General features: G+C 38.8%; 1 protein-coding gene and 1 pseudogene across 7 annotated transcripts in view; one reads left to right on the top strand and one right to left on the bottom strand.

Annotated features, from left to right (window-relative positions):
• Positions 1 to 20,877, top strand: part of IMMP2L (inner mitochondrial membrane peptidase subunit 2) — an 891,621-nt gene that overhangs the window by 149,908 nt on the left and 720,836 nt on the right. The gene's annotated exons all lie outside the window — the stretch shown is intronic.
• On the bottom strand, positions 16,626 to 17,289 carry LOC125160311 (platelet-activating factor acetylhydrolase IB subunit alpha1-like; annotated as a pseudogene).

The following is a 20,877-nucleotide window of genomic DNA, read 5'->3' as shown; positions in this document are numbered from 1 at the left end:
TTGTTTAAACCGTGAATGTATAACATGGGAGACAGTTTCCGAGAGGTCATTTTTCCCTCATTTTATTTACTAACCTAGCATTTCATACTATGTTTGGAATATTTGAAACTGTAAATAAATATTAGTTTAATTATGAACTTGTAGAGTTGCTAATTCTTTGGCTTAATAGCACCTCAAGTTATTCCTTTCACCTGGCCTTGTGTGTCGTCATGTAGTCCATGGTTTACCAGTTGAATTATTGTGTATGACTATGCCTTGCCTAACATTTTCCTTATTTACTCATCATGGATTGCAGAGGGATCTCCTGAACAGCAAGTGGTGGTCCACTCCTAGTCACAGCCTATTTTTACAGAAGTATAATCTGCAGTGTATCTTTGGAAAGCACATGTTTGGGTAATTTCCTTCTTACTTATTGCTTGAAGAAGTACTTTGAAATTCTGAAGGGTATTGGAGCTACAGTTTTAATCCTCTTTACTTACCTGTATATTCTCTTAATGCTAAAACTTTTTTTTTTTTTTGCCACTACAGAGTGTGTTTATTTATTTGTTTAGAAATTTTTTAAATATTTATTTATTTTTGAGAGAGAGAGAGAGCAAGCGAGCTGGGGAGGGGCAGAGAGAGGGAGACACAGAATCCAAAGCAGGCTCCAGGCTCTGAGCTGTCAGCACAGAGCCCAATGCAGGGCTTGAATCCACAATCCGCGAGATCATCACCTGAGCTGAAATCAGATGCTTAACCAACTGAGCCAACAGGCACCAGGGGCCAACAGGTGCCCCACAAAATATGTTTATTTTTTTTTGAGTCAATTTTATTCTACCTGTATTATTGTCAGTTGAGCCTAGTTTCCATATAACACTTAGCACAGGCTGACAATAGAAAATATTTGTTGATGGGGCACCTGGGTGGCTCAGTCGGTTAAGCGTTTGACTTTGGCTCAGGTCATCTCGTGGTCTGTGAGTTTGAGCCCCGTGTTGGGCTCAGTGCTGACAGATTAGAGCCTGGAGCCTGTTTCAGAGTCTGTGTCTTGCTCTCTCTGACCCTCCCCTGTTCATGCTCTGTCTCTCTCTGTCTCAAAAATAAATAAACATTAAAAAAAAAATTTGTTGATTTAAAATGCTATTCTTAATATTTGTATGTAAATATTCACAAGCAAATTGGAATTATATTTTTACAGACTTTATTTTAACTCATGTTATAAGTTGGATTGCATTTAGAACAACAGGCTAAAATATCTTTTTTTTTGAAAATGTTATTTATTGTCAAATTGGCTAACATACACTGTATACCGTGTGCTCTTGGTTTTGGGGTAGATTCTGTGATTCATCACTTACATATGACACCAGTGCTCATCCCAACAAGTGCCCTCCTCAATGCCCACCACCTGTTTCCCCCTCTCTTAGGCTAAAATTTCAAGGCATCTCAAAAAGATAAACACAGTCTCACATGTCATCAAATACTTAAAAAAAATCGTGTCTGTTTAGTCCAAAGAGAAATTACTCTGAAAATTTATGGAAGTATTTAAAAAATAGAGACAAGAGCAAAAAATATGGAAAACACAAACATAAGACAAAACCTTTATCAGAATATATTTGAGAAGGGCTCATCAGTCTAGTCCCTTTCTTTCTTTCTTTCTTTCTTTCTTTCTTTCTTTCTTTCTTTCTTCTTTTGTGTGATTCTAAAAAATCGTAAATGTCCTTTCTGTTGGTAATTGTTATGGAAATTAGTAGTAACATTATAAAATAACCTTTACTACAGAGATACTTTATTTCAGAGTAGAAATGTGGTCATGCCTCATGCTGTATGCTTTTCCAGAGATGTAGGCAGGATAGGCTGAGAACTGCTACACAGATTTAGTACCTGAACACCTCACATCACTAATACTTCCTTCACCTGCACATGAATTTAGCACAAAGAAGGTACATTAAAGGTATTGTCATTGAGATTATAGATGTAGGTTGTTGATCACATAGAAGAACCCTAAGGAGAACAGGGTAGGAACATTTGAAATGGACAGTGGGGTAGGGTTGAGAAGGTCAAGACAGTTTAGAAGGGCCCTAGGGGGACACCATCAAGGGGAGATAAAGCAGCAGGGAGTCTAAGATTGGGTTCTGGAAATAAAGGTCATGTCATTACAGAATTTTGATCTTGAATACACTGAATAGATCATCTTATTAAGAAATAACCCATTTCTGAATTTGACACCATGGGTTATAAAGGTTAAATGACTTGTTTAGTATTTTAATCATTAATAATTTACAGACCTGAAAGAGCCTAGGAGTCTTGAAATCCTGCACCCATTCATTTACTTAAGTCTTTACAAACTGCTTACTATTAGCTCAGTAATAGGGATAAAATGTTTTTGAGATGAAATTTTTACTTCTGAGGCTCTAATGTTTAGTGGGGAAACTTGCTGGTAAGTCAGAAAATTGAATATGAGGTTATAAGTGTTAGGAGTAGATATGTTCAGGTGGCTTGGAAAGCCCCAGGAGAGATACCTCATCCAGCTGGATTGTGGGGCTGGGGCCAGGAAATGCTTCCAGGGCAAGTTGGCATTTCATCAAAGCCTATTCTCTACTGTGTTGGTATCCTCGAGATAGTGCAGGCATCTCCATGGTAGTTTTCATGGAGCTTACATAGCGTCATCTTCTGGTTTTAATTTTGAATCTTGTTCATTAGCTAGAGGAATAGAGTCCACTTTTTTATTTTTATTTTTATTTTTTTAAATGTTTTTCTTTTTTTGAGAGAGAGAGAGTGCACACGCATACGTGTGTGATTGAGTGGGGGAGGGGCAGAGAGAGAGGGAAAGAGAGAATCCCAGACTGAGCTGTCAGCTTGGAGCCCAAATCTGGGCTTGAGATGGACACTTAACCGATGGAGCCACCCAGGGGCCCGAGTCCACTTTTTATTTTTATTTTAATTTATTATCTTTGTGTTTTTAATCTTTATTTTTTTTGAGAGAGAGACAGAGTACAAGTGGGGGAGGAAAAGAGAAAGAGGGAGACACAGAATCTGAAGGAAGCTCCAGGCTCTGAGCCAATCCGGGGCTCAAACTCATGAACCCCGAGTTCATGACCTGAGCTTAAGTCAGACACTTAACCGACTGAGCTACCCAAGTGCCCCCCCCCCGCCCCGAGTCTACTTTTTATTTATTTTATTTATTTATTTATTAAAAAAATTTTTAAACATTTATTTATTATTGAGAGACAGAGAGAGACAGAGCACGAGCAGGGGAGAGGCAGAGAGAGGATGAGACACAGAATCCGAAGCAGGCTTCAGGCTCCAAGCTGTCAGCACAGAGCCCGACTTGGGGCTCAAACTCACAAACTGCGAGATCATGACCTGAGCCGCAGTCGGACGCTCAACTGACTGAGCCACCCAGGTGCCCCAACCGAGTCTACTTTTTAAAGCAGTGTATATTCTCTGCCTCTCTCTCTGTTTGCCCCTCCCTGATCTCTCTCTCTCTCTCTCAAAATAAACTTAAAAAAAATTAAAGTAGTACATTGTATATGTATTTGGCATGTCTCTATGTTGAGCCAAAACATAAAACTTTGTAATGCAGGATGTTCTGTTGATTATTTTATTTCATAATGCTGGTAGCCTGAGAGTAGGAATGAAGAAGAATCTTCATTCTGTGCCCTGGAAAGAAGCTAAAAAATTGGATATGCTACTTCATATTTATACCCTAGATTAAAAAAACACACATACACACACAAAAACAGGTTTTGTAAAGTGTAAAAAGACCATTAATAATACATTTAATCTAAAAAGTGTTGATGGTTTAAACTTGGTGTGTTAGAACAGTTTTGTCTGAAAAGAATGTGATTAGCTCTCTACTGGTTCTATATGGAAAATACATTTAGATGGGTTAAAAAATACAAATCCAAAATGGAAACTGTAAAATACTTAGAAGAAAGTATTGGTGAATCATTTGGTAGTAGGATTAGGAAAGCTTTCTTTGATATAAAGCCAAAGGAAGTTATAATGAAGGAAAGTTTGATAGATTTGAATATATAAACTGAAAATCTTTTATTTGTCAAAAAACTTGAAATGATGTTTAAAAGCAAATGAGAACCTTCAAAAGTATCTGTAATAATCTAGCCTATTGCTCATGTATGAAGAACAGCCAAAAAAAAAAAAAAGAAGAAAGAAAGAAAATTAAAAAGAAAACAAAAGAGAGAAAGCATTGAATTTGAGGGAACATGGACAAAGGTCGTGACAGTTTGGTGGTAGGCATAAAAAACCTACAAAATATTTACATGGCTTTACTTAACATTTTGCACTTCTAGTAATTTTTCCTGAGAAACAATTCAGAGACCAGAGCAAAGATAAGGGTTTGTTGATTATTGCATTATTATGGCAGTAAATGTCCTAGATGTCCAACAGTGGTCATCTGCTAAATAAGTGATAATATATCCAAATGCTGGATGGCCCCTTTGTAACCATTCAAAAATTGTGTTTTTGAAGACTATGTAAGGATATTGAAAATGCTATTATATAATCAAATTTAAAAAAGTAACAAAATGGTGTGTGCTATAATTTCAATATTTAACAAGTAAAGTATGTATGTGTAGGCAAAAGACTGGAGGAACATAGACTGTGTGTTGTGAATATGTGTCTCACATGTCACTTTTCTAAGAACTAAAAATACTTCTCATGTTTTCTATTGCACCATACATTTTAGTGAGGAAAAATTAAAAATTGTGTACCAGCAATCTATATTAAATTATAATCATACTGTATTTATACAAATAATTTGCCAACTCTATGTCTCTATTCTTAGGGCAATATGATATATCGAAATTCAGTAAATACACTTTAAGTTTGTTGTGTAACACTGTTCAGGTGAGGGTATAAATTGATTCAATATCTAATAGTTTTCACTTCAGAATGTTACAGAATGATGTTACTACAGTTAGCTGTATAATTTTAGTAGACTAGAGGTGAAATTATACTATGCTTTCAGTTAAGTTATTTTAAATATGAAAAAGGTGAAAACCATGAACAGCAGAATAAAAACAACCAATTTCTTATATAAAAATACCAAAAAAACTTTACTGATGGTAGTATTTTCTGACTTTTAGAAATCTTGTAGCTGTATTATATTTTTCATTAAACTCTGGATATTTCTTATACTTCCACATTCATGGGTAAAATAATTGCAAAATGACTGTATGATACAGTATAAAGTAAAACAGTATAAGTAGTAATGTGTAGCTAAATAAAATTGAGCTACAATTTTTCAAATCAGTTGCTGGCTTTCTCATTGAAAATACCTTGCATGTTACTGTTCATGGAAATAGAAAAAAAAATGGCAGAGAGTAAAAGAGCAGTGTGAAAGAAAAGTAGCTTACATCATTTAAACATAGGTCTTGGTACTATAGTTGGGGGACAATGATTGAGTAGAAATGTTTTCAAAGATGCCTCACTATGGAATTGTCTTGTGGTCTATTTTCCAATGAGATTGCTAGTTTTTTGATTTGGTAGCTAAAGGATCTGATTTTTAAATTCCTTGGATATGAAAATATCCCAATCTGTTGGGCTTAAATATGGTGAGCTTGAAATTTCTGTTATTCGTTTAGAAACATGATAATGATAGCAAATAAAATTTATTGAGTACTTACTGTATGCTATATCCAACACTCACTGCTTCACATGGATTATCTCTAGTGGTCAACTAGAGCCTGTTGGGAGAGGAAGGTGTATCTTTATTTTATGTGCCACTAAGGAAGAAAAACTACTGTTATTTAAACTATAGTATCATTGACTGTGCCATATATCATAATTCCAGAAATGACAAAATAGTTAAAGAATTGTAATAAATGAAATGCATTGGTTGGTAGATGGGAGACTTGACTGGCAGACTGATCAGCAGCTGGTTCTTATATTGAATGTTGTGTTTTAGAAAGGTTATTATCACTGAAAGGAGAAAATTTTGCAAATGTGTGAACATGGCAATAAAAAACAGTGCGTGCTTCAATTCAGAATGAAGTTGGGTGTTTTCCCTGCGTTGCTTCACTATCTCTAGGCCTGACCTTTTTGGGAAAAGGATGCAGCACCCATTTATGTGGCCAGAGAATAAAAAAATAGGATTCTGAGGAGTCTGTCAACCTTCAGGGAGGGATAGCTTTTTCTGTAAGCAGAAGCTAAGCTTTAATTTCTGCCGGTTTTCGACATTAGATTGTAAAGTTGTACTCCTGGCAGTGATGCCAGGAGCCAGTACAGCTCATAGTATTTATGCCCAACAGGTTGTGATATTTTCATGTCAAAAGAATTTAAACATCAGATCCTTTAGCTACCAAATAAAAAAAAAAACTAGGAATCTCATTGGAAAATAGACTATAAGACAATTCCATAGTGAGGAACGGTGATGGGAAGGATTTTAAAAGTAAAACAATATATGGTTATTGAGAAAAAAAATAAGTTGTTATTTCTAGAGACACTGAACTGTAGCCATTCTTATACATATGACTTTGGGAGCAAAATTAAATAACCGTTACTAATACGCCAAGTTTGTAGACTGTAGATATTCCTTTAGCACAGTAGACAACAAAGTATGTCTAGTTGAAAATACATTATGATTTAAATCCTGCCTATTACCTGCTACAAACTTGAGGAGGGAAGAGGGAAGGGAAGAAGAAATGGAAAGTTTTTTTCCCCAAAAGGCAATACAAGGGGACTAGCTGCAGAGGCTAGGTACTACAATATCCAATATAGTATTGCATACTAATAATAGTTGCAGGGAGCTATTACTTGTAAGGTGGTCTGAGGAAAAAAAGGAAAAAGAGTTAATGCCTTGTTTTATTGTATAGAGATATTTGGTCTTTGTACCCAGTTCCTAGACAGAGCTCCAAGAGCCCTTGGAATATTTATTTATTTATTTATTTATTTATTTATTTATTTATTTATTTATTTATTTAAGTTTATTTTGAGAGAGAGAGAGAGAGAGAGAGAGAGAGAGAGAGAGAGAAATCCCAAGCAGGCTCTGCACTGTTAGCACAGAGCTTGATATGGGGTTCGATCTTATGAAGTGTGAGATCATGACCTGAACCGAAGTGAAGAGTCAGATGCTTAATTGAGCCATCCAGGTGCCCCAGCCCTTGGTATTTTCTGAGTGATAAGAGTAATATGAGCATCTTTTGTTCTAATGAGGCACCCCTTGCTAGACCTCTAGATAGCTTCAGATGGGGACTGGTCACCAGAATAGCAAGCCTTGACCAAATGCTTGAAATTTCCAACCATCACACAATTTCTGGATAAAGGAGAGGGACTAGAGATTGAGTAAATCACCAACAGCCAATGATTTAATCAGCCATGCCAATGTAATGAAACTTCTGTAAAAATCCCTAAATGACAGTTTTCAAAGAGCTTGAGAGTAGGTGAACACACCCATGTGCTAGGAGGGTGGTACACCCCAACTCTGAGGGGACAGACCCATGTGCTTGAGACCCTTCCAGACCTTGCCCCAGGTACTGCCTTCAGCTGACTGTTCTTTCATATTCTTTGTAATTAACTAGTAATAGTTATGAAGGGGTTTTTCAGAGTTTCAGAGTGTCATGACTGGCATCTGAAGTTGCCAGTCTTGGGGGTACTGAGCCCTTGAACCTGTGCATCTGATGCTAAATCTGGGGAGTTAGTATCAGAATTGAAATGAATTGTAGGAACCTCAGTTGTAGTCAGAATTCCTTGGTGTCAAGAAGTGATATGAGTAAAAGCAGCTCAACCATAATTTGGAGAAATATGGAGTTAAAGGCCATAAAATTGGAGGGGAGAAGTAAGGATATAATAAATAGGTTGATGGGATGTGAGTTCAGTGGAAGCAAAGGAAGTTAAATTGATAGAATAGGGTAAAAAGTAGTCAGCTTAGGTACTTTAGGATCTAAATCGCTAAATGCTGGACCATGGCAGAACATTATTTTTGTGGCTGCTCTTGTATGTTTTTAATGGGCAGGGAACATCAACCATTAAAATGTGGCTTGAATAGGAAAGAAAAAAAAGGGTTTGAGTTGTCTAGGTAAACATTTTCCTGGTTAGCCAATATATTCCTTGGCAGGGTGCTTAAAGGATTGGAAACGTGTTCAATTAATTAATTGCCCATGTGACTCTGGGGCTAGGAATGCCTTCTTCTCCGAGGCCCACCTTAGGTAGCAGATGACCAAAGAGAAAGTACGGTTTGAAGATGTGATCTGCTGGATGTGAAATCAAGTGGGTAATGAAGAATCCATATGTGCAGAGCCAGGAGAGAAGAGTGAAGCAAGCAGGGGAAGAATGCTTTCTAAGATTTCACTACCAGCCAGGAAGAATTAGCCTGTGATTGAAGCTGTATATATTGCAGTTCAAGGACAAGGGGGCTGTGCTCAGTGCCAGCCCTAAGAAGGCTGGAATCCTGCCTGGAGAGTGGAGACAAATCAAAGAGAGGTGTGTTTGTATTACCATATATTAAGGAATTCTATCTAGGCTTCCTTGCATTCATACATTTGTCTCACTTATTCTTTGTCTATTTGGCATTTTTTTGTTTTAAGGCTGAAGCTTTTTCTTTTAACAGCTTGGAGTTTTGCATAGTCATTACTGAATAAAGCAGAGGCACAGTGCATTATCTACCATTTGCAGTTTGGGTTATTAAGAGCAAAAATTTAAGACACAAAGCAATCTGAGTGTAGAATACTTTTAGATATGAATAATTGTTTCCTTAATTGTCCAAAGTCTAGCTTTGTTCAAAGTCAATTTGTTCATATTTTTTTTGTGATTCATCTTTATCAGATTTTGCAAAACATTGTAGTTATTTTTCTTAGCTACAATAATTTCTCCCTTTTTGCACTGTATTTCATCAGATTGTGAACAAATTAATTATGCCATTATAGCAAAAACAATTGGTGATAAGTGTGGGAAGAAAACAGTGACTCTCGGTGAACGTACAACTCGAGGTATGGGGGGAAGAGCACGTGTGTGGTAGACTGGCCAACAGAGTGTGCGCCCTGGGACATCAGTGTGTGCGTTTCACGGAGGTGAACAGAGAGCTTTGGCCTACTGGGTATCACATGAGATCTGCTCCTGTTTTTGTGATGCTCACAGACCCTCCAGCTCCTCTGTTCTTAGGCTTTGTAGAGATCCTGAGGCCTTTTGAAAATCTTTCATTTATATATTAATCATAATCCATGTTTATAATTATTACTAAAAATGAACATAATGCAATATATTAGTAGTTGGAGCTAGTATTCTAGTAGATAATAGACTTTCAAATAAAACTTGTAAGAATTCTTGAATTTATAAGTAAATTTTTTATGATAGTTGAATGAATTTGGTGGTAAATGGTAGGGAGTAATATTACAAATTGATCATTGAGATCTTTTAAACTTATCCTATAATTAGGGTTTTACTCTTCATATTTCTGTATGTATGAATTTGTCTGAATTTGCTTTGTTTTAAAATGTGATACTAAAAATACACACACAGAAATTGAAATTTAGTCCCACTGCAGTCCCATAATCTCCTCCTATTTTGTTCTGTTGCTAAGCCAGAAATTCACATTTACTAGATTATTATCTATTGCCATGGAAATTGTTTTGTTATATTTCAATTTCACTACAGGAACAAGCAGCAGGAGCTAATGGACCATAAGAGGGAAATTTGTTGTTTAAATAATGATTATCTTTTATATTTGGCTAACATGAAAAGGGGAAAGTACAATTCTTTTGTCACACAGCATGAGAAGGGTGAATGGATGAGAGTCAGAGGCAGAATTCACCTTAAGAAAATTCACAACTATATCGCGAGTTAGAAATAACATTACCCAGTCACAAGACAGAACTGTAAAAGCTGTCCATACCAAGCTATGTTTAATCGAAAAACAAAGGAAGTCCTTATTGTGGGCTGGGTTCTCCAAGAGTAAACACAGAGATGGAGTTTGGAGTGCAAGATGTGTGTCAGGGGTCATGTGCTTTGGCTGGAAGCAGGAGCTGCAGGATTGGGCAGAAAAAGAAGCTCGAGCTGCCCTGCAGACCTGATGATGCTCAGGCTACACCATGGTTGCTCTGGGGGAAGTATTGCCCTCAGGGTTGCCTCCTGTTGCCACCGACCTCCCCTGCCCCAACTTTGTTGCAGGATGTGAGATGCCTCAAGGTGGGACTGCCCTCTGCAGCTGCAGTAGATTGAATTCTCTGCACCTAGAGGCTGTCCACTGACCATACTCCCCCAGACAGCAGGGAGCCAGGGCGTCCTTGAAGGCTGATCTGGGAGACACATCTGTCTACGTGGATCTCTTCCTTGCATGAATATCAGAGATTTCCTGCAGTTTTATCCTTATGGTATTTATAATTCGCAGTATACATCACCTTTAATCAGGCAAGTGTTCACATTTTTTTAGACATATTGATGATAAAAGCCCTTTTAACGTCCTTATTTGGTTTAAGTGCTTTTTGAATTATGTAGGTTGTATTTTGCCTCTAGCCACAGCATATCCTTTTTGTTTTTTAAATTCATAGCAGATTGAAGCCCTTCATAGAAAGTTAAGACTTTTCTTAATAGTATAAGAACAGTTATAAACAGACATTTCTTTTTGAAAAACATTTTATTTTATAATCATTTCAAATTTAGAAAAACATTTCAAGAAAAGGACAAAGAACTAATATGTTCTTCCCTCACATTCCCCTAGTATTGGCATTTTACTACAGTTGTCCCATCATATTCTCTTTATTGTCTCACTTGATTTCTCTCTCAGCCTTTACTCTGATACATTATTATTTTGAAGTGGTTTCTTTCTTTTTGGCTTGAGAGTAAAAATTGCAGACATGATACCCTAGTATTTCTTTGGTACTTAAGAGAGCATTTCCTAAAAATAAGGATGGTGTTCCACATAACCCCAATATAATCAAAATAGGAAATAAATATTAATAGGATATTACTGTTTAATCCATAGATCTCATTCACAACTCACCATTTGTCCCAGTGATGTTCTTTATGAGTCCAGAATCCAGGATCATACTTTGTGTTGAGTTAACTGGCTTTCTGGTGTCATTCAGTCTGGAACTATTCCTTAGTCTTTCCTTATATTTCATGATCTTGATATTTTGGAAGAGTTCAGCCAAATCATGCTTTTCTTTTTATCTGATGTTTCCTTATGAATGGATTCAGACGATGTATTTTGGGTAGGATTACCATAGAAGAATGATGTTGTGTTCTTAGTTCATCACGTTGAAAGTCAATCAAGCTTATCTTATACTTTTCTTGTTCCAGCCTTGGAATTATGAAGGAATTCGGGTTCCTTTTAATGGAGAAGGACATTTAGACATGGGGAAACCAAGATTTAGGTTCTTTTGTTTTTAATTTTTTTTAATGTTTATTTCTGAGGCAGAGAGAGACAGAGCATGAGTGGGGGAGGGTCAGAGAGAGAGGGAGACACAGAATCAGAAGCAGGCTCCAGGCTCCGAGCTGGCAGCACAGAGCCCGACATGGGGCTCGAACTCACAAACCATGAGATCATGACCCGGGCTGAAGTCGGACGCTTAACCGACTGAGCCACCCATACGCCCCAAGATTTAGGTTCTAAAGATGCTCACTGCTACTGGAGTATCATTCCTGCTAGGTCTAACCAGGGAATGAAATTAGAAAGTACAGTTTTTTTTTTAATGTTTATTTATTTTAGAGAGGGGGAGGGGCAGAGAGAGAGGGAGACAGAGGATCCCAAGCAGGCTCTGCGCTGATAACACAGATGTGGGGCTTGAACTTATAAACCATGAGACCATGACCTGAGCCAAAGTTGGATGCTTAACTGACTGAGCCACCCAGGTGCCCTGAAAATACAGCTTTTATAAACACACACTGTATGCACATACATCTCTATCTATATGCATGTATGTTCCTGTAGATTGATCTTTCTAAATATGTTCATACTGATACCTTCTTTTTATACTTATAGTTTCTTTCTCCAGCATTGAAAAACCTGGCTCCCATTAACCTTAAATATTTACTTGTTTGCTTGTTTCCCCTTGTATATAACCAGTCTCTCAGCTATGTGGGTCACTCACTTGGCCCTACTATCTCCAACCAGCTGGTTGAATATTTGGTTTTGGCTTTGCTGGCCATGCCAACTACTTGCTCAGTCTCAACCAAGGGGAAGGGTCCCAGATGCTTCTCATGTTTCCTAGTCCTATTATTATTTTTTGTGGATATAAAGTACTAGAGTGACTCTGAAAAAGATTCAGCTGAGTAGGTAGTATTTGCTATGGGTATATCATAAAAGACATTCCTAAATTAAAAATGGGATTATCTAGTAGTTTAGTGGTTTATTTTTTTGTTTGTTTTTTCAAAATTATTACTATTCTAAGATGTGAATGACAGGATTTTATTGCTTAGTTTAAGATTCTGTTATGGACAATAATAATAGCACTGAGACATGTGCTAGCCATTTCTGATATTAAATATAGTTTCTGAATAAGAAACCATTTATATTGTTAAGGCAGATCTTTCTTTAGATTCTCTTGGATCTATTTCTTGGCAGTTCAATAAGTGATGGCTATTAGCGAAAACAATTTTTGTTGAGCCTTGTTTATTGGTTGCAATAATGAGAACAGTTATTGAGTTCGATAATTTTGTGCTTTTATTTTCAAGTAACAAAGTGTTCTTATTTTGTGATGATACCAAGGAAAGGCAGTTTAAAAGCTGGCTTTAAAGGATCTGTAGCTTTGAGAGGTTATAATTTAGAATGGAGGCATGGTGGTCAGAGGAAATGAGCCAAAGTTAAAAGCCTTTTCTGTGCCATTGAATCTGTAACCATCCTCAAAGTACTCTGCACTTTATGTCACAAAAAAGCCTCAAATCCCATGGGTAAATGTTATCTGCAGGAACCTCATCATTTCTGAAAACAGTTCTTTTATTCTTAGAGTGTTTGAACAAGAAATACAAATAATAGTATTTTCTTCTCTTTTTTGCAGGACAACATATGGATATAGGAGTTCCTCTATTTTTGAATAAGTGCTTTGTGGTATAAAAAAGCAAAATCAAATTGAAAATTAATGAATGGTGAGGCAAACTTAAGGTGGTGGTTAAATCTCTTTCTTTTGCCTCTTTGTCAAGCAGCATTATCAATTGTTCTCATCTTGTGGCGTTGTTTTATGCTTGGTTTTCTTTTGGAAGATAAAGTATAATTACTTGTCAGCCAAAAGTTTATGACATAGACACTTTTGCAAATAGCTTTAAAGGTAGATCTTGATTATATATAACCTGTAAGGGGCACACAGGATATGGGCAAAGCAGTTGATGAGCAGCGGATGTGACTGTACGTGGAGAGAAGTGAGTGAAGTCTACTTCATTTTTGCGCTTTGAATCTGTCCACACTTTCTCTCGAGTCTTTCATGGTTTCTGCTGTCCTTGTCTAATGTTACTTGAGTTGCTTCTTACCCTGTTCCTCATCCCCTTTTCTCTGCCTCCCTCTCTCACACACATATACACATATACATACACAAACTCACCCACAAACAAATACGCATACATTCACATTTGAATTTAAATGGTTGGCATGCTTAGGAATATTTGCAACTGGAGGCTACACAGGCCAACGTCTCTAATTGTGTGTTTGTGTATATGTATGTGCACACCCACACGTGCATACCATTTCCAAATAGTTGACCACCGAAAGTACTTGGCTTACGGTAGGTATGCAGTTCATATTTGTTAAGTGAATGACTCTATGAGTCCAAAATGACAAGTTAATGACTGGAGCAAATGGAGTCTCATGGAGACATTGTTTCTGCTATGAAGATTTGTTTGTTGTAGAGACGGCTACTCCAGATGATCTAGTATTTGTATGGAACAGTTGTTAGGTCGAGTCTGATGCTTTGCCCCACCTCTCTGAACCAAAATTTACTTCTGACTGACAGAGGGTAATTAATTGAACTGCACAGATACTTCACTGGGAAGGGTAAATCATGCCTTAGATGAAGACAGTCACCTGGGTATGGGACCAGATATGTGTACTTTTCCCTCCTCTTGATAAGCTCTTCTTATTGCAGCTCATTTTGTGTCTTGTGACAGCCAAGTGACTCAGAGTAGAGTGAAATGACTTTTGTATGACAGAAACCATAACAAACCACTCAGGACATTTGCCTTTAAAAACAACAATAAAAAGATCAAACATTCTCTGGTTAGCACTTTAACATTGTACAGTTTGGAGTGGTACTGCTAGTCCTGTCAGTGAAAATTACCATTTGGCATCTTCTGGAGTGTCTAAATGTGTAGTCGGGGACCCACTTGGGCACAGGATAGTGCTGTGAGCCCTGCTCATGATTTTCTGAACTACTTCCTAATGTGCCTGAAATGCTGAGAGCAGGGCATTGCTTCCCCTACTACTTTTCTAAATGACAAGACCTTCCTCCTTTTTTCCCCCCACGTATAGTCAAATTTATTCCATCATATAGCAGCAATCCAATTTCCCCCTGTTAAAAGGCATCCCTCACCATGTCCGTAGAGCAATCCCCTTCTGTCTCTCTCTCAGAGAGAAAGCCCAAACTTGCCCGTGAGCAGTGTCCACATCTAATTCATTGAAACCATTTTCCTCCATTCAGTACTAAGACCTCCCAACCATTAAGCTCAACATTTTAAGGACCAAAAAATTCTAAAAGTGGGCTATTAGGTATCATAGAGAGCCCAACAAAAATGCATACGTGTGTACACCAAAAGACGTACATGAGAATGTCCATGGCAGTGCTCTTCCTAATAGCCCCAAATGGAAGCACCTCTGATGTCTGTCAACGGTGGAGTGGATAAACTCAGGTATAGTCATGAAATGTGGCCTATTTGTTCATTGGATAGCAACGAAAACAAATGGAAAACTGTCCAGGTAACAACACAGATGTTAAAGGAGGCAAAAAGAATACATCATGTATTAAATTTATCTAAAGGTTAACCACTGGCAATTTGTGGCTTTAGTATCCTTACCTTTGAGAAGGAAGAAGAGTAATGACTAGCTAGGATAAAGGCTAGTAATAAGGACATATTAGTGTTGTACTTGATATGGGTGGTGGTTACATAGTTATCTTCACTTTGCAACGAGTCATGCCAAATATATTTGTGCACCTTTCTGTATGTGAGTTATACTTCCATTAAAACACTTATTTTTAAAAAGATTGATATCATTGCCCTCTGGTTTGTAATGAATACTTTTTCTAGATGCTTTTAAGATGTTTTCCTTTGCCTTAGTTTTATGTTTGACTGTAACATGTACAGGTGTGATTTTCATGTTAATTTGCCTAGTGTGGTTCACTGAACTTTATGGATCTGTAATTTTATGCTTTTCACCAAATTTAGAAAACATGCTTCCAGTATTTTTATTAATTACACATAAAGAAAATAGAGGGGCCACTCTCACTTCCACCTTGTATACGTTCTGGGAAAGATGGCACCATAAAATGATTACTAGTTTTAAGCATATACTTAATTTTATAGGGCAGCACCCCAATTTTGCAGCTTACTGAAAATTTTATGGGACCAGTTGGTGCCATAAACTGAACCAGTTTTCCAGTTTGTTCTAAGTTCTTGTCCAGCCTGGCAACTCCTAAGCCACTAACGATTAATCAGTGTATACCCTTACTTCATTCCATGTCTCCTAATGTTCTTCCCAGTGGAAGGTTTTTTCTTTACCATTGTGTTTCGGGGACACTAATGAGTGGTGGTGTTGTATAGTGGCCACTCACACCTAGCTTTTACCAACTCAGTGTAGATCCTTTTGTGAGTGAATGAGACCCATCATTTTTTCTCTTCCATTAACTGGTCAGAGGGAACTTCTTATGCCAATTTATACGACTGCGGGAGAAGTGCTCAAGGAATAGGACCAGATACTATAGTAGTCTGAGTCATCTGCTCATTCAGCTTAGTTGTGGCCATGTTCCCAGTCTTGTAGGGAGTGGACTGCTATTGGGCCCATCTAGTTCTGTGGTTTGGCGAGTCGGATAACACCAGTTTTTTATGGGTAGTTTGAGTATTCACATAGTCACTTGATATCCCATGGGCAGGTGTTCAGTCTCTACCAGGTACCAGTAGCAAATCAGGAGAGCAATCTTAATAAGGCCCCCAAAACCACATGTGATTAGCACTAACACATTGCACTATCATACTGACCATGAAGCTGTACAGCGGTTGAAAGGCACTTTCACATGCTTTATCCCATGAGACACAGTGTCCTTTCTGCTGGCCTCCCGTGTCTACAGATGTTAAAGACCCAATGTGAAGGCAGGCCCTCTTCAAATCAAGGTTTCTTGGAGGACCTGGCCATTCCTGTGGCTCGGCAGCCTGTGTCCCAACTACTGCTGCTACTACTACTACTACGACTACTTCTTGTTGTTGTTGTTGTTGTTGTTGTTGTTGTTCTTCTTCTTCTTCTTCTTCTTCTTCTTCTCCCTCCCCCTCCTCCTCCTCTCCCTCCTCCTCCTTCTCCTCTTCCTCTTCCTTCTCCTCTTCCTCTTCCTCTTCCTCTTCCTCTTCCTTCTCCTCTTCCTCTCCCTCTTCCTTCTCCCTCTCCTCCTCCTCCTCCTTCTCCTCCTCCTCCCTCTCTTCCTTCTCTTCCTTCTCCTCCTGCTCCTCCTCTTTCTTCTTCTTTTTTTGAGGAATGAGAATTTAATGTTAGGGAAGGAGGATGCTTAGGTTGTGGTCTCTGGCAGGGAGACACCCTGGTTCTGCCCTTGGGCCAGCAAATGCGGAAGCAGGGAGTGCAGGGCCCAACAGACAGGGGTATAGCCCAGGCGGCTCAGATTCCCATTTTTGTACATTTCATGGTGACTTATGGTACTGTCTGAGTGCAGAAAAGTAGGGTCGGCATCCAGAAATTGGGCCTGTGGGTGGCCAGCCAGTGCCGTCTGGACCAGCTCATTCACCCACTGGTTTTTCTCATGAAGTATATTAGGGTGCTGGCTCCTGGGAAGCAGGCCCAGCATCATGACTTGGGCCTGGGCTGCCCTTGGTTCACCAGTCATCAGTCACTTGCTCTGCTATGGGCCTTGGTTGTTGGTACCCACCCAGACCACCACAATCTTGGGCTGATTCGTTCCAGCTCCACATTCTCCAGCCACTGAAGCACATGTTGTATGCTGCCACTGCCAATGCCAAAGTTAAGTGTGTGAAGGGGAGAAAAGAGCTTCTGCCAGATCTTGCACTGGTGCATTAGCTGGACCAGGGAGTCCCCAATGAAGACGACTTCAGGTTCCTTATCTTTGCTGTCGACTATAGACCAATGGTGCAGGGACATCCAGAGTCTGACGTTTTGCACCAGCATGGATTGCTGGCTGGGCTCTCCTCTCCATTCATATTGGTGCTGCAGCTCCTGCGGGCCCCAATGTCTTCTTTCAAGGCAAATTGTGGTATTTGAAATAACATAAGCAGTAGCAATCCAAGATTTGGGTTACAGTTCAGATTAGAACACCGACCACTTGGTTCTCTTCCTCTCCATTAGGGTGTCTGCTCAAATGTCATTTTGCCATTAAGTCCTTCTTTGGCCGTCTTATTTAAAACCCCTATTTCCTACACACCTTGCTTTATTTTCCCAGTAGCACCATTTGACATACTATATATTTTATTTATTTTATTATCTGTCTTTCCTATAAGAAAAAGCTCCATGAAAGCAGGACTGCTTCAATCCCAGCGCATTGCATATAGAAGGTACTTACTTAATATTTGTTGTTGAATGAAGCCTTAACAGAACTCCTCCAAATTATCTGAGACTTCATTTCCTCAAGTGTAAAATGGAGGGGTTTAGAAGTACTTTGTGTGCTGTCATGTACTTTATAAGGTGCTTTGCCATTATTAATAATTAAGTTAGAAATTCATTTTTGCCATTATTCATCAAGTTAGAAAATTCATATTTATTAAATATAATCTGTATGCTTCCTAACATTCTTTAACCAGTTAAAAAATATGTGTATAAAATACACTTTCTGAAAATCTGGGGTACAACCCCAACTGCTGGCTGTCTTTGGGGCCTCAGTCCCACTGACTGCTTCATGACTCATTTTCACTGCCTGTGGATCTTCCTTCTAGCCTTGTGATTTAAAATTTCCCATAGCTCCAGGCCAAACAGAACAGTGATTGGCTGAGGAGTCAAAAGATTGCTCCTTGAGTTCTTCCAGTCTGGGCAGTAAGATTACTTCAGATTGGTTATCCATGATACAAAATCCTTCTAAGTCTCTTTTTCTTCTACTTTTCTTTTCTTTATTTGCTTTCTTCTTTCTTCCGAAAAAGTCCTGCTGGTAGAGGACTGCTGGGCCCAGTTGCTGCCCCACGAAGTGCTGTAAGATTTCAGGGGACGAAGAGATGAATTGTGGCTTAGAGCAGGGACCAGCCTGGACAAAGTGCTCTGGTCGAGGATGCACAGGTGAATGTTTCAACCTTCATCTGATTTACTAGGGAAGATACAATTGAGTAAGGATTTAATAGATACATAAGCAAGGCCTATGAGAGCATAGATGAGGCAGTGATACTTTAACTGAATCGTTCAGAGACGGCTTCCTAGATCAAGAAGGTGACGTATGAAATAGATATTCATGGACTTGAACATATTGAAAGAAGGAGAGAGGATTTCAGGAGAGTCAGACTAAGGAAAAGAAAAATGAAAAATAATGAGGCAGAAAAACTTTGTGTAAATTTTCGTTTGTCTGTTACTAAGGGCTTTTGAGTAAGGGAGTTTTAAGTTAAGATTTTGATGTTTTAATTACCTACTTTTACCCTTTCTGCTTTCTGCAGTTCTGGACTGAAGAATGGATTTATAAAAAAGCATAGAAGCCATCAGGGAAATAAAGTGCTGCTTCATAGCTGAAAGAATATTTGGTAACCTTTAATCTCTGGCTTTTCCAGGGAAGGTTGTTGGACAGTGAGGCTTGGGTTTGGAGGCTACCTGTGTTTCTTGCTCCAATGAGGTACAACCCCCTTACCTCTTCAATTGTAAGTGGAGAAACTCAGGCAGAGATGGGGTGAGGAGCTCCAGGTCTGATTGTTTTTTTAATCACACAAAATGATTATGACTGTGCTGCTAGGAGTATAGACCCTGCCTAGGCATTCATGCTCACTAGTCCAAAACCAGAAATATTAAGAGTAGAGGTAGAGGGAATTCTGGGTTCTCATCTTTAAGCACAGTCATTCTACCAGATGGCTTAAACTGTGGCTCAGTGTGATAGCTGGGACTCTTCCCTTGGGAAGGAGCTTTTGAGGGTCTATGTGGAGAGGAGGAAAGCTCTGTCCCACACCTTCCACTCCAGATGTACGCAGGTGGAAATCCTAGAGGGACCTGAGGGTTTCCTGCATATGATACACATTAGCCTCCATTTTCTCCCTTCTTTCCTCTTTAAGACTAATGATAATCACTTCTTACAGGGTTTTTGTTTTGTTTTGTTTTTAGAGCAAAGTAAATCATGGGCCATGCAGTAGATGGAAGTTGACTTGCTCTTAGTGTAAAGTCTGTACCTTTGGCTTTAGTGCATTTACGCTACATAGGTATGAATCAGATCCATGGAACCACCTTGGACCCACATTTGTGGTTACCATTAACCAAAGGAGCCCAGTGATTACTTTATAACCTGAGTAGTATTGTAATACTGAGTTTCTTTTTTTAAAATGTTTTGTTTATTTTTGAGAGAGAGACAGAGTACAAGTGGGGGAGGGGCAGAGAGAGAGAGGGAGACCCAGAATCTGAAGCAGGCTCCAGACTCTGAGCTGCCAGCACAGAACCCGACGTGGGGCTTGAACCCATGAACCACGAAATCATGACCTGAGCCGAAGTTGGACGTCTAACCGACGGAGTCACCCAGGCGCCCCTTAATACTGAAAGAGTTTTTACCTGCATCTGAATTGATTGCCATCTCTTTAGCCACCTTCACTTCCATCTTTGGGGAAGAGATGTTTTCTCCTAGTCAAAGTTGCCTGTGCACCTGTGTCCTAGGTCTTCTCCTTCCCGAGCTCCTTAGGCTTTTGTTCCATTAATTATTTCATTGCTTCCCTTTTAAACTACCCCTCTGTCCTGATTGCTTTTCCGAGCTTTTGAACATGTTCAAGTATCCCTCGAGTCAAAACAAGAAGATGAAAGCACCCAGACCCCTCCCTTGATTCTGTGCTCACTACTTTATCATTCTTTTGCTCAGAAGTAGGGTTCTAGAAACAGATGTCTTTACCTGACCTCTCTACTTCCTTGCCTCCCCTGTGTTCTACACCACTCTGCTGGGATCACCTTCATGAAGTTCATCCATCTTTGACTTGTAAATGTTAAATGTTCTTCCAGTGCCTCTTTGAAACTACTCTTCTTACTTGATTCTAATGAATGTTCTCTTTTGGTTTCTGGGACTCTACAGTTCATGGATTTTTCTCCTTCATATTTGCTTCTCTCTGTTAGGGGACTTGCTCTCTATCCTTTCTCTCCTTCTTAGTATCCTTAGTGTTCTTGCTTGGACTCATGGCCCTTATCATTTCTACAGCCTCCCCGTGAATGCTCGGAACCCCTCCTAGGGATCGTCTGCCAATTATATATAATAACTCCAAACTTTCTAGCTTCAGCTTGGACCTTTTTCCTGACACCCATTGCTTCTCAGATATTCTATTAAATATCCTAGACCATAGAAGAAGATAAATAAAGGAATGTCCAAGAATGAGATGATAGATACATGTGATGATAACAGAACTCTTCCTCTTCTTTTATGTGCTATTTCAGTTTGTGATAACAACCTTGACTCCATTCCCAGCTCAGAATGTTGATAAGCATTTCAGACTTCCGTTTGGCTCACTATAGCACAACCAGCACGGTACATGTACCTACCATATCCTAGGCATGCAATGTGATGTTTAGATGAATGAATGGATACATGGCTTCTTCTTCCTCATCCCTTATATCCAGCCAACCACCAAGTTTTGTTT

Source organism: Prionailurus viverrinus, chromosome A2, assembly GCF_022837055.1.
Source record: "Prionailurus viverrinus isolate Anna chromosome A2, UM_Priviv_1.0, whole genome shotgun sequence".
Classification (NCBI taxonomy): domain Eukaryota; kingdom Metazoa; phylum Chordata; class Mammalia; order Carnivora; family Felidae; genus Prionailurus; species Prionailurus viverrinus.
This window is presented reverse-complemented; position numbering and strand designations above follow the sequence as displayed.